At 44.3% G+C, this 13,626-nt stretch overlaps 1 protein-coding gene across 1 annotated transcript in view; it reads left to right on the forward strand.

Annotated features, from left to right (window-relative positions):
• Dnajc5b (DnaJ heat shock protein family (Hsp40) member C5 beta) overlaps nucleotides 1-13,626 on the forward strand; it is a 241,546-nt gene that overhangs the window by 182,090 nt on the left and 45,830 nt on the right. Inside the window, exon 3 of the mRNA XM_052717461.1 lies at nucleotides 2,986-3,221. The gene's annotated coding sequence lies outside the window, so the exon portion shown is untranslated. The remainder of the gene's footprint in view (nucleotides 1-2,985; nucleotides 3,222-13,626) is intronic.

The raw sequence follows: 13,626 nt of genomic DNA on the forward strand, positions 1-13,626 counted from the left end.
TAACACAATGAATTCTGACCAGACTGTCGCTCTCTTTGAAACTTGCAAGTGACGGTGTGAGACTGGATATGTAACCCAGTAACAAAGTGTTTGTCTGGCATATTTGAGGTCCTGGGTGCCATCCGCAGCATTGTAGACAAAACCAAACCAAACCCCAAACCCAAACCAGCTAAACAGCAGCATCAACAAAAAAAACAACAAGGTGGCCTGAGTTCCACAAATAATAATAATGATTATGATGATGATAGTGATGATGATTAGTAATGATGACGATAATAATAGTGATGATGATGATGATAATTAATAAGCATACCTAAACAGCTGTTGCTTGTCCGACTTGCCATCTCTGTGCCACACCTAACAAAAGATTTATTTCTGCTCATGGTCTTGGGGGTTTCTGTTCGTGGTTTTCTGACTCCTTGTACTTTGGCAGGACATTGTGGAAGCAGCATTATGTGGAGGAGTAGGCTGTTCACCTCATGGTAGACAGGCAACCCGCAGAGGGGAAGGGACTGGGGGATCACATGTGACCTTCACAGCCACATCTCCAGTGACCTACTTCTTCTAGCGAGGTCACCTCTCAAAATAACATAGCCACCTGGAGATGAAGGGTTCAGCACACAGGACTGTGGGGGACACTTCATGTTCACACCATAGCAGTGATGTCTGGAGGTGATACAGATTGTAACAGGGACAGCAACATTGCCTTTATCCGTGCCTAGTGTTAAGGAGCCTTTGTGTGAAGATGTTTGTTAGAGCTCTGTGCCTGCACAGCCTTGTTTAGCATGAGTGCTAGGTGAGTCTTCTTTGATATGAAATTTAAATGAAAGACCAGGTACTCTCACATTCATCATTTTGGTTGAGCATTCAAGGACTTTGTCTGGTGGATAGCACCACAGATTCTATACTAGTAGATCAGGAATTTCTTCAAATAATCCTAACCATACGTTTTAGTTGAGAATGATGTCTTAAAGGTTCTGATGAGCCTCTAAAGGAACAGCGAAGACTACTTCAGTAGAACACGGGGGGGGGGGGGGGGGGGGATTAGTGTATTCGTTTATTTTTGTATCTGACCAAAGTACCTAGCAGAGACAACCGGGAAGGTTTATTTTAAATCAGATTTCAGAGAGTTTCAGTCCATCATGGCGGGGAGGGGAGGGCAGCCACTTAGTCTGTGGCAGCAAGAGTGTAACAGAGAGCCTGTTCACAGCATGGCAGACCAGGGAGTAGAACGGGGTAGGGACCAGGCATTGGGTACAACCTTCAAAGGCTTGTCCACAGCAGCCCACTTCCGCCAGCTATCCCGACCTCCCGAAGTTTCCAGAATCTCCCAAATGGCACTGCCAGCTGAGGACAAGTATTCAAACATGAACCCATGGAACATTTTGGATTCAAACCATGACAATTAACATTTCGCACCCCTCTGGCCACCAATGTGGTTCATTTCAACCTTCCACCCTGGCTTTTCTAAGTCCTCCTTTTTAAATGTGTGAACTGTTCACGTCACAATGCCTCTAGTGTAATGCTTATGTGCCGTCCAATACTAATATCTCCTGAAACTCTTTCCTTCAGTGAACTCTCAGCAGGCTCTGGCTTCCCTTTTTGGTGGTGTGTGCTCAGAAACCCTCTATGTATAGGCATATAATAGCATCTTATGCATGAGAGTGTACATATGTAATACATACACATATATAAAAGAAGAAGCCCCTTTTACTTCATCCACCCGTTTGGCATATACCAGCAATCACTTCCTGAGGTTCTTTTCTGATCTATGTGGTTGTTTTTGTCCAGGGAGGCATGGACAGATCTGTCTACTGCTTTACATGACCTGGTAGCATCTATCCAAAAACCCACTTTTATGCTTCCTTGAATGGCTTGATTGCTGTCCCTTCTGGAAGTCTGTGACTCTTGAGCCCCACAACCCCAAAGTCTGTGTCCTTTTAAAAAATCAGTATTTTTCTAGCACTCAGTCCTGTGCCTCGACCCAGTGGATGACTAGTTTGAGAGAACAAGTCAGTAAGAACCTGCAATTTCTATTTTATTCTATTATTTTTGTTGTTCTTTAAAAAAAAATGCTTTGTTGCTTAAGCATAGCTACAGTTCCATTTTACCCAAGAGTTTTACAATACACTTTTAAAGCTAATGAATTATGCAATACTGAAATATTAATGACGTAAGAAAAATAAGTGTGAAAAATATTGAATGTTACTGAACTGTCTGGTGTTGAGTTGAATTTGGAACAGCTGCTGTAGTTTTTAAAAGGGATCCACACCTTGTCAACACGGCAACTGTTTCCATTTCTTTAAAGGACGCTGTCCTTAGGCTGAAGTGATGCTGGAATCCGAGCACTTAGCTCTTAAATCTCTTTAGGGGTTTCCCATTTCTCTGTGATGGGTTGCTTCCCAAACTCTGACTGGAAATGAGGATGAGTGAGGTTGTTCTTTGCTATCTAAAATACAAGCGCCCCCTAGAGGCGGAGTGTTCTGCGGAGCTATGGAATGGCTTCAGGCCTTCCTGTCCCGCTAGAGGAGAGGCCACCTTTAGGCCCGGGAGCCAGGAGCAGCACTGGCTCCCCTGAGTCTGACATCAGTATGTTCTTACCAACCATCGCTGGAGCTGTTTTCTCACATGACTTTCTCGTGTGAGCGTTGGCGATTGTTTAAACTAAAGATTAAACGACTGTGAAGCTATGGGAAGAGTCGTATCAATATAGTAAGCCATTAAAATGCCCCTTTATTATTTCCCAGTAGTTTTAGCTCAACTGGTTAACTAGCCTTAGAACAAAAAGACAATGGGATCTGAAGGGAGCCACTCCGCAGGTGGAGGGAGCCGAAGGGAAGCACGGGGCTGTTCCACGGTAGAGCTGGCCGAGCAGCGCGCCAGCTAATGAAAGGATGCTGCTGCGTAGGTTCGGTGTCACGATGCTCTGTAATAGCAGACTGTATGGTCATGTATGTTTTATTCATCCTTTGTTACGTTTTCCAGAGGGATAACCAATTGGCTGATAAAGTAACAAATGAAAAGTAACCCGACTCCATTGGCCTGCACAACCCAGCGGCAAGGATGGAAAGGAGTGGGGCTTAGCTCTGCCACAGCGGGACGGCTATGGAGTAGGGCTCCTTTCCTGCTGCTGCTGTCGGCTCTCGGCACACCTGTTTCCAGACCCGGTGAAAACAGCACGTTCTTCCTGTCCAAGGACAGAATTGGAGTCACAGGAACAGGTACAGTGGGCTACTGGAAACACGCCTGAATTGCCCCGTCTTCAGGTTGCTGTTTATATAAATACGAATGCAATTAAGAAGCATTTATGTCCAAATAGCAAATAAATGATTATGCTAGGGACAGTGATTACTTTTAAAACATGGCGTGTTATTTAGATTTTGAGAAGTCCCAACAAAATGGCATGGCCTGTTCGTTTCCCCAGCGACAGCTACTGCAGTGTGTTGTCTGTATTTAACCAGCTAATCTCCCGGTCCACACTCATGTCTTCTAGTCACCAAGGAACCATGCTAAGAAAGGCATAGTTGGATTCTTTTTTTCATAATTCACGTACTGCAGCATGGAAGAAGAGCACTCTTGGATCCCTGGAATTAGAGTTTTTAGAATATTAGTTTTATTGTGACCCAGTGCCCATCTCCAGCACAGCACTGACCCTTCTTTCAGTTCTAACCAGGACCCAGAAGCAGGTGAGCAGCATGCAGTTTGGTGACAGTGGTCAGTGCTTTAAGAGTATATGATGCTAGTAGAATTATAATGCAGCCAAAAAGTCATTTTCAGCTCAGAAGATTAAGTATCACGTACTGGATGATCAACCGTCAATTGCTTGATGACTTTGCAAGGCAGCACTTCCCCCACTGGATGGCTTATAGAATTCTGCTTAGGAATATTAGAAATGAAAAGTATTACGAAGAATTTATGAAAATTAAATTTACATGCAAGATTAAATAAAGCTATGGGCCCAGTATTTACTACAGGTTGTTTAGGAAGAGGTTTTATAGGCAATTTTGACTACAGTTGTCTAGCTGGTATTTCTTGGGACATAATATCTTCATTTTCATATAAGGATTTCTATGTATTACTCTCTCTGAGATGAAATGACACCTGAATAATACATGAAGAGTCTGGTTCTGAGCCCAGTGAGGAGATGAAGCGTATATTGTTGCTGCTTACACATGAAGAAAATGTGCAGTTTTCCTGCACATTTCAGAGCCAGCCAACTAATAACCACACTGGCCAACTTTTTATGATGTCCTAAATATAATGCAAATGCCTCGGGGCATTTTTAAAGTACCTTAATTTAGAGACATTGTATGTCTAAAGAGAATTTTTGGGGCTTAAGGCAAAGAGGGCATAAAATACAGCAAACTCCACACCACCCATTGTGAGCATTGCCAATCTATATCATCAGGCAATAGTCCACTACTGCATTTAACTTAGCAAGAATAAATTATAACACAGATTTCTCAAGGAAACGATGATTTGAAAAACCTGTAAATTGAAGGAGCACCAAGCTTACCTGGCTATAGATTTTTTTTAGGAAACTAATCAGTGAAATCTGTCCTTATTTTTCCATTGGGAAAAGGAATGTAGGAAAGCATGGGCCCGGGGGCAGGGAAACATCCCATGATGATGTATCCAGGACTTTTCTCTGGAGGGCTTAGGCATAGCCCAATCTCCCTGTTCCACACCAGGGACATTCCTTTTCCCAATACCAAGAGATATCAAGAGCTCTTGATGCTGGATACCAAATCTAACACACTTACCTCCTATTAGAGACTGGCCAGCAGGGGTCAGCACTGAGAACCAGGCGCTTCGGAATGGAAGGTGAAGCGTGCTTTTTCATAGGAGGCAGGGGCAAGTTTAGCAAAGACCAGAAGGCCTCAGGGCTGGGGTGGTGTGGCTTCCAGAGCCCTGAGAGCAGCCATGGGACTATTTGGAGATGCTTCAAGGAGTTTTGATGCAAAGAGAATCTTCTTTCCTACTTACTTGGCTTATTAACTGGTCTGCAGGCAGAAACTCCTAAATTTTTATGTGGCTCTTACATTTCTTTACTTTTGAGTATCTCCTCTCCTATTTTCCTTTGGGAGCTCCCTCTTAGTCTACAAACAGTCTCACTGTATGTGCTGAGAGAAGACCTGTCACGGTAGCCATTCGATCCTGTTGTCCTTCCGGGGGCCTCTCATCCTGGACACAGCTGCAGGCCCCCTCATAGCCCTGGTCAGGTACAGTGTAAGGCCGCACAGGTTGATGTCATCCCATTTGGGTGATTTAAACACTGTGGACATTTTTGTGAACTGTTAGGCATCTTACCCAACACGACACACCAAAGAACACAGGCTTAGCATCAGATTGATCCAAACTCAGCACTCACCTGTGTAAACCTGACCAGTTTTAGTTCCACTGGACCCAATATTATCAATTAAAAAACAAAAACAAAAAACCTGGGACAATGACATAGAGATTCACACTCGTGACCACTTGGAAGCTACCAACTCATCCTAAAAGGCTTCATAAGATGACATTAATATACAAACTTTCCATGATTAAAACAATAAAGGACTACCCAGGTCCTCATCACTGTGAGTTTAACCAGCTGACTTGGGTAGTATCCAGAGACCAGACATTGCTGAAGATCTGACTTCCTGTAATTCTGTTTTCTACCGTGATGCATAAACTCTTCGCGTTTATTATTTTAAAAAGGGAGACAGTACTCCTGTGAGTCAGGTAACTCATGTTAACAGAGCCAATCTATGCCCTCCCTGCCTCTCTGAGGCAGACCTCAGAAAAAGGCAATTTCTCACTGGGATGCCCATTTATTTGTTTACTCTGGATTTTCTGCTTTAAAGAAGGCCCACACTGGAGGCACATCAGAATCAGAAGGTGTATAAGGAGCATGGAGTGAGATGAGCCAACTGTTTCAGGGCCTCAGACCACCCACCATCTCTGGCTGCGTTTCTTTCAGGGAGAGATGCATGGCCAATGAGACATTCCTTTGGCTTTTCCCTTTGGTAGTACCTAGTTGGTGTGCAAGTCTTCGCCTCTGCATTTCCTTTCTGTCCACGTCCAGGACTTTTGTGGTGTGAATGAGAAATGTCCCCCATAGCCTCACATGACTGAACACTTGGTCCCCAGCCGGTATTGCTGTTTGGGAAGGTTGGGGGACCTTCAGGAGGTAGAGCCTCACTGGCGATGGGCCTTTAACCGTTTGTAGACGGCCCTACTTCCTGTTCACTTTCGACTTCCTGAGTCCGGCTGTAGTGGGACCAGCTAGTTTCCTCCTTCCGGCGGCATGCACTCTCTGCCCATTGCCATGTCTTTCCTGCCATGAAAGACTGCATCTCTCTGGAACTGTAAGACAAAATGAGTTCTTTCTCACTTATGTTAATTTTGGTCAGGGTATTTTATCACAGCAACAGGCTTAAACTAAGGCAGTGACTAATTACTCTTCAAAAACAGCACAGAGGGAACCTGGTTCTGTCATTTTATTATTCAGTTATCCAAGGTTTCCATCTGGTCTTATGAGACCAGGAGACATTTATCTCTTTAAGATAACTTTAAGACAAGGTAGTTCTTCCCAGATCCATCATGCCCTGACCTCCCAGTTTGAATTCATGCAGTCTCTCCCTGGCATTCTTCAGTGCCGATACCAGGATCAAGTGATATGACACATGCAGAGATGTCCTGACACATAGATGATGCTCTGTAAACGCCAGTTCCCTGTTCTCCATGTCTTCTGTGCCATACAAGAGCTTTGACAGCCTTATTGGTCAGAACGTGTCCACAAACACGGACTGCAAGCTTTGAGGACTAGAGATCAGTAGTGAAAAGAGACATGTGAGTGAGCAAGCATATTTCACTGAGCACAATAAACAAATTGTTCCCAGACCCACAAGCCGTGGAGATAAATGTAGCCTCACTGCTCTGCTGTACAACCACAAGGGCTCATCATCATCCCCTGCACCGGAAGAGGGCTTGAAGCTCCACCCTTCACTCTCATCGTTGGCCCCTAGTTTATATTTATATCATTGTTTCCCTTATTAATCACACCTAAAGTATGTGCAGTATAACCTGATGTTCCTCCCACCCCCACCCTTCCCGCCCTTTCAGGTCTTACATCTTTCTGGCTTCCAATGCTCCCATGCATCTCCAGACATCCCCAGAGGTATGACAAACACTTTCAGAAGTATTATTGGGTCTTCTGAGAGCTATCCTCTGACCAGGCCCAAGGGTGGTGGCAGCAATGTCTCCTGTCAATCTTCTGCCTCTGCTTCCCCTAGAGGAAAACTTGGGTCTTTGTCTGCCTGAGGCTGCTTCTCCCTGGAATGTGGTCTCAAAGTTCCAGACCTTTAAGCCGGGCTAATCCCAGCACTCAGGAGGCATAGCCAGGCAGAGATCTCTGTGAGTTCGAGGCCAGCCTGGTCTACAAAGTGAGATCCAGGACAGGCGCCAAAACAACATAGAAACCCTGTCTCAAAAAAACCAAAAAGTTCCAGACCTTTGTCCTCTTTAAGTCCTTAACAAGTGTCTGGGGAAACACCTCTTTGATTTCTAACTCTCTCTCTCTCTCTCTCTCTCTCTCTCTCTCTCTCTCTCTCTCTCTCTCTCCATAAGCCGAGCCTGATGATGCATGCATGCATGTAATCCCAGCACCTAGGAGTCTAGGGTAAGAGAGTTGCTGGTTCAAGGTCAGCCAGGGTATACGGTGAGAGGGTGGATTTATTTTAAATATTCTAGGACTATCTGCTTATATGTGGGAACCATGATGCCCTGATTAGCTTTAATTGTCAACTTGACACATCTTAGAGGGATCTGAGAAGGAAGCCTCAACTAAGGACTTGCCTGGATCAGATTGGCCTGTAGGGGGTTACCTTAATTGCTAATTGATGGAGGAGGGTTCAGCCCACTGAAGGCAGCACCATTCCCTTGGTAGTTGATGCTGGGTTGTATAAAAAGCTGGCTAACATACATACAAATAACATTATACAGACTGAGCAGGTTGAATTTATGTATTTGGAAATGTGTATGTATATACATGTGTGACTATATCAATAATTAATGAAAAAGAGGCTATGAATTTGAAAGAGAATAAGGAGGGGTGTGAGGAAAGGTTTGAAGGGAGGAAAGGGAAGGGGGAGATGCTGTAATTAGATTATAATCTTAAAAATAATTTTAAAAAAGCTAGATAAGCACGAGCTGGGGTGAGTCCGCAAGCTGCCCTCCTCCCTGGTTTCTGCTTCAAGTTCCTGCCCTGACTCCTCCAATGGCGGACAGTGACCTGGAAGTATAAACCAAATAAATACGTTTCTCCCTCAAGTTGCTTTAGTCAGGGTGTTTTATCACGACAGAATGAAACTAGAACACAGGGCATCTCTCGTGTTTTATGAGAAAGATGACAAAGAATGAACACGTTTTTTGTTTTCTGTTTTTTGTTTTTTCTCCCTCAAATTGAAACCATTTTGAACCCTGACTGTAGAGAAAAGCCAATAAAGGAACGATAGCCGGGCTGGGAAGATGGCTTAGTCAGTGATGTGATTCCCTCACCAAAGTGAGGATCCGAGGTCCCTGTGTCCCCAGAAAAATCCTGCTACGGTGGCCCACACTTTTATTCCTAGTGTAGGGGAGGCAGAGACAGGTGGATCTTGGGGCTGGCAGGCAAGTCAACCAAGCCAACTGAGTGAGCTCCAGGCCAGGGAGAGACCATGTCTGATAACAGAGATGAGTGGATTCTGAAGAAGAAAACCTGAGGCCCACTTCTGACCCCCACTCATGTGGCACATGTGCACCCACACATGGACATATGCGCACGCACAGACACGTACACACGCACACACACACACACGCACACACACACGCACACACACACGCGCACACACACACGCACACACGCACAGACACACACACAGACACACACACATGCACACACGCACAGACACACACACACACGCACAGACACACACACACACACACACACACAGACACACACACATGCACGCACACACGCGCACACACACACACACACACACAGACACACACACACACACGCACACACTGCTTGCTGGGCTTTGATTTCTCCTTAGCTCTCTTGAACAGTTCTCCCCAGACTTCCATCGCCCGCATCAATCGATTTCTCTTTTCTCTACTGGGAATACTACATTCTGGATCTACTGGATGTATTTGGTTCAAATATCTTAGTATATCACTTATTTTTCCCAAATTATTCTTTACCAAGGACCTGGTGAGCACCTTCAACTTGAAGAACAGAGATTTAAGAAAAATCCACAATAACTTAACCTGACTGGGAGGAGACTCCCCAGGAATCACCATAGGTGTTGGAGGAAGTGTGTCACTGGATGTGGGCTTTGTGGTTTCAGTAGCACAAGCAAGCCAGGCCCAGTGTCTCTCTCTTCCTGCTGTCTGCTGATCCAGAGGTAGAACTCTCAGCTACCTCTCCAGCACCGTGTCTGCCTGCATGCTGCCATGCTTCCTGCCAGGATGATAATGAACTAAACCTCTGAACTGTAAGCCAGCCCCAATTAGATGTTTTCCTTTATAAGAGTTGCCGCGGTACCAGGCAGTGATGGTGCATGCTTTTAATTCCAGCACTTAGGAGGCAGAGGCAGGTGGATCTCTGTGACTTCTAGGCCAGCTTGGTCTACAAAGTTAGTTCTAGGCCAGCCAGAGCTGTTACACACAGAAACTCTTTCTCAAAAAAAAAAAAAAAAAGAGTTGCTGTGGTCATGGTGTCTCTTCACAGCAATAAAACTCTAACTAAGACAGGCCTCTTAGTTGACAATGACCAAAACCTAGCTAAAACATGCTTAGAAGGGAGTGTGGAAGTGTGTAAATGTCTGTGTTGGTATTTATTGGTTCAATCTAGGAGAAGGTTGAATGGTCCACTGTAGGAGAGTAGGAGCTACAGGTAGGCCTGGGAAGATCTAAAGCCAGAGGACAGAGTTCCAGAGACTTTCCCACCTCATGCTACTCTTCTGTTAGTTGGTTTCAGACTATTTCAGAGCAACTGACAATACTCAACTTGCCCATTTAATAGACACACTGGGTCACTGTCCTATGTAAAATAATCTAGGGATGAATGCTAATGTCTTGCTTGGATCAGGTAGCAGCTCCTCATCAGGTGAAACTTGAAACAGAAGCAGGTCTTTGGGAAAGCATGTGTTACACTGGAGACCTATATACTCCTCAGAAAAATAAAAAAGAGAGCTAATTGGCTGCAAGGAAGATTACCAGTTATAAAGATTTCTAGCCAGAATGACCCAAAGTGTACTTGATAATACGCGTAGATAACCTTTAATTCCAGATTTGAGGATTTGGATTGCTATGTTTATGCATTAACTAATTAATTTGGCAAAATGCTATATATTTGTTATGTGTAACATGATGTTTTGAATTACGCATATTATGCTTACATGGTGGAATGGCTAAATCAAGCTGATTAGCATATGCATTATCTTGTGTTTTTTGTGGTGAGAATGCCTAAGCTCTACCCTCGGCAATTTTTAAGAACACAGTGCACCACTATTTGCTATAGTCACGGTGCTGTATGTTAGGTCTTCTGAGCATATTCTTCTGTCTTACTGAAACCTTATATCCCTTACTAAAAGCTCTTCAGCTTCTCCCCACCAGTTCCTTGTAACCTGCATCCTACTCTTTAATACTCTGAGTCCAAGTTTGGGGGTATTTTATTTTTAATGAGCTCATGTGTTATTCTTTCTTCTGTGTCTAGTTTATTTCATTTAACATAATGTCCTCCAGGTTCATTGATGTCTTTGCAAACAACAGTATTTCTGTCTTTTCAAAGTGCAGTCCATTGTGTGGATACACACACCACAACTCACACTACACCATGTATGCTTAAATTGATTCCGTATCTTTCTGCTATGGTCAGCGCTATAATGAGCTAAGGATGCAGATTTCTCCTCAACACACTGATTACATTTCTTCTCAGCCTACACTCAAAAGTGGCATTTGCTGATGCATCCATAGTGTTATCAGTCAGTAACTTTCAGAATCCTGCTATCCAGCAAGATCTTGGACTCTCATCCAAAGGGACAGCAGGATGGTGTCTAAGCCACACAGGAATCTCTCCTTTCCAGTCCTTTTCATTCACAGCCTATGTGCAGTGTGACTTGTGGAGAAGCTGACTTGTTACTTCTGTTACTAGAAGCACCAGAAGCCAGAGGAAAGGATTTCGAGGTCACCAGTTACTGTGGCAGTTTTTCAACATTGCGGTAGTCACCACGGCTCTGGTGCCAAGAGAGGGGTGAGATGGAGGATTGGAATAGCAGCTCCAGTTGCTAGAACAGATGAAAAGTTCAGTAGTTTACCAGGTGGAGTGGCGTCCAGTGGACATGTTTGATTTTGTGTTGTGGTGGGCAGTCAGGATTCCTTCTCCTACTTTTCCTGTGTAAGATCCTGTAAATTACACCCCTCTGACATCCAGGGACTCCACTTTCAAGGAAGAGGAAAATGTACCAGGTTCCATGGCTAGCTCTTGGCCCTTACAGTCTTATTATTGGGTAGGCTGCTTTTGATCTCAGCGCCTTGAGGCAGTTGGATGTCGCTTTCCTCTTTAAAGAAGCTGAAGGTTCACAAAAACATTTTGAATTTACATTGTTGTTTTTAGGACAATCAGCCATCACCAAACCTTGCTGAAGTCTTAGGGACTTCTAAGATCACTGTAACCAACCAGCTAACAATCTGTAGCTTTTGCTTTCGTCTGAGGAGATAACGGCCTGGACCTTGTCAGAGGAGAGCTGGGAGTTCTCCAGCTGTGCCTGCTGGCCCCTACTGTGTGCAATGTGGCTCTTTTGATGCCTGTCTTTACCCTTACGCTGCTTCAATGACTTGGCCTGACTAGGGGTGCCAAGAGAATGAAGAAGAGACAGACACACATCCCCAGCAAAGCTGGGACCAGTTGGACTGCACTTTCTGTTGGAGAAACTGCAGCAGCCCAGAAGCATGGCATGATTATTATATACAGTAGAACAGAGAGGCAGTGTTGTTGCATACAGCTGAAACAGGAAACAGGGTTATTACAGATGAACAAGGAGGCGGGGTTCATGGTATACAGCTGAACATGGAAACAGCTTTAATCTCAGAAGGGAGCAGTCTCTAGGGAATAGTCCAGTAAACACCCAGGGAGAGTCAGCTACAGTGGGCATTTTCTTCACACACTATCAACATCCACACACAGACCAAAAGGAAGGCTTTGCCATCCCCCTGAGCCTCAGCCGGAGCTGAAAGGGTTGGCCATTTCCATGGATTTGAGGCTAGGGTCCTTGACATGGCCAGCTCACGACAACACACATTCACTTAGGACTTGACACACTCAAGGCTTCCTCAGCTCCCCACAGATGCCACCATTGTCACCAGGGATTCTTTGATCTGTCCCCCAAACCCTGAAACCAGCTCCTTAGCCTTGGTATATTCATTCATCCACATTGGTTCACTGGAGTGTGTGTGTGTGTGTGTGTGTGTGTGTGTGTGTGTGTGTTCAAGAGATGGGTATGCATCTTTCATTTAGAATGAACATATCTTTTTCTGATTTTCTTTAATGGTTTTTAGCTAGTGTTTAATTAGTACACAAATTAGGGAGTTCCATTATGCCATTTTCTTGCATAGACATCGCTCACTATACCTTGTTCATCTTCTTCGCCACTTCCCTCGGACATTCCTCTCTTCTTGCTGTCTCCTTTCCTCTCCTAAACAGCCCCCTCTACTTTGACACCATATAAACACATGCGCGTATAGTTAAACATAGATTCTGTGTGGGAGAAAAATAGGAAATGGTTTGTCTTTCTTCTCCCTAAGCCTTGCTTCTCTCGACCGGTTCCCCTTCCATCATAGACCCCTGTCTATATCTAAATCTTGATTGCACATATAAGAGGGCAGAGGCAGTCTTTGTCTCTGCGCATGGAGCTTTTTTTGCCAGAACTGGTAGTCCCCAGTTCCATCCGTTCCCCTGCAAATGAAGTTTTCATTCTTCTTTATGACCGAAGAAACAGCATATGCTTGTACCACGTTTTCTATAGCCATCCATCTGTCGAGGAGCATCTAGGTTCCAGATCTCAGCTGTTGTAAACAGTGCCGTAAAAACAGTCATACGGGTGTTTCTGCACTTAGATTCCTCTGGCTATGTATCCAGGAGTGGTGTGACTGGATCATATGGTTCTTCTGCTTTTAGTTTCTTGAAGAAACTCCATGTTTCTTTCCATAGTAGCTGCATCACATTAGAGTCCCACCAGCCCTTCATGAGGGCCCTTCTTCCCTATATTCTAGCCAACAATTTTTTTCATTTTCTTTCTTTTTATTTTGAATAGGGTGCTCAGTATAGTTTTAGTTTTGATTTCCCTGGTGGCTAGAAGTGTTTATTGACCATTTAGAGTTCTTGAGAAGAATTGAGTCAATTCACTTGCCCATTTACTAATTGGATGATTCGTGTGTGTGTGTGTGTGTGTGTGTGTGTGTGTGTGTGTGAGAGAGAGAGAGAGAGAGAGAGAGAGAGAGAGAGAGAGAGAGAGAGAGAGAGAGAGAGAGAGATTTGGAGTATATTAATTAATCCCATGATAGATGTATAGCTGGTAATGATTTTCTTCCATTATGTAGACT

This window comes from Peromyscus californicus, unplaced genomic scaffold, assembly GCF_007827085.1.
Source record: "Peromyscus californicus insignis strain IS unplaced genomic scaffold, ASM782708v3 Scaffold_5__1_contigs__length_169319896, whole genome shotgun sequence".
NCBI classification, from domain to species: domain Eukaryota; kingdom Metazoa; phylum Chordata; class Mammalia; order Rodentia; family Cricetidae; genus Peromyscus; species Peromyscus californicus.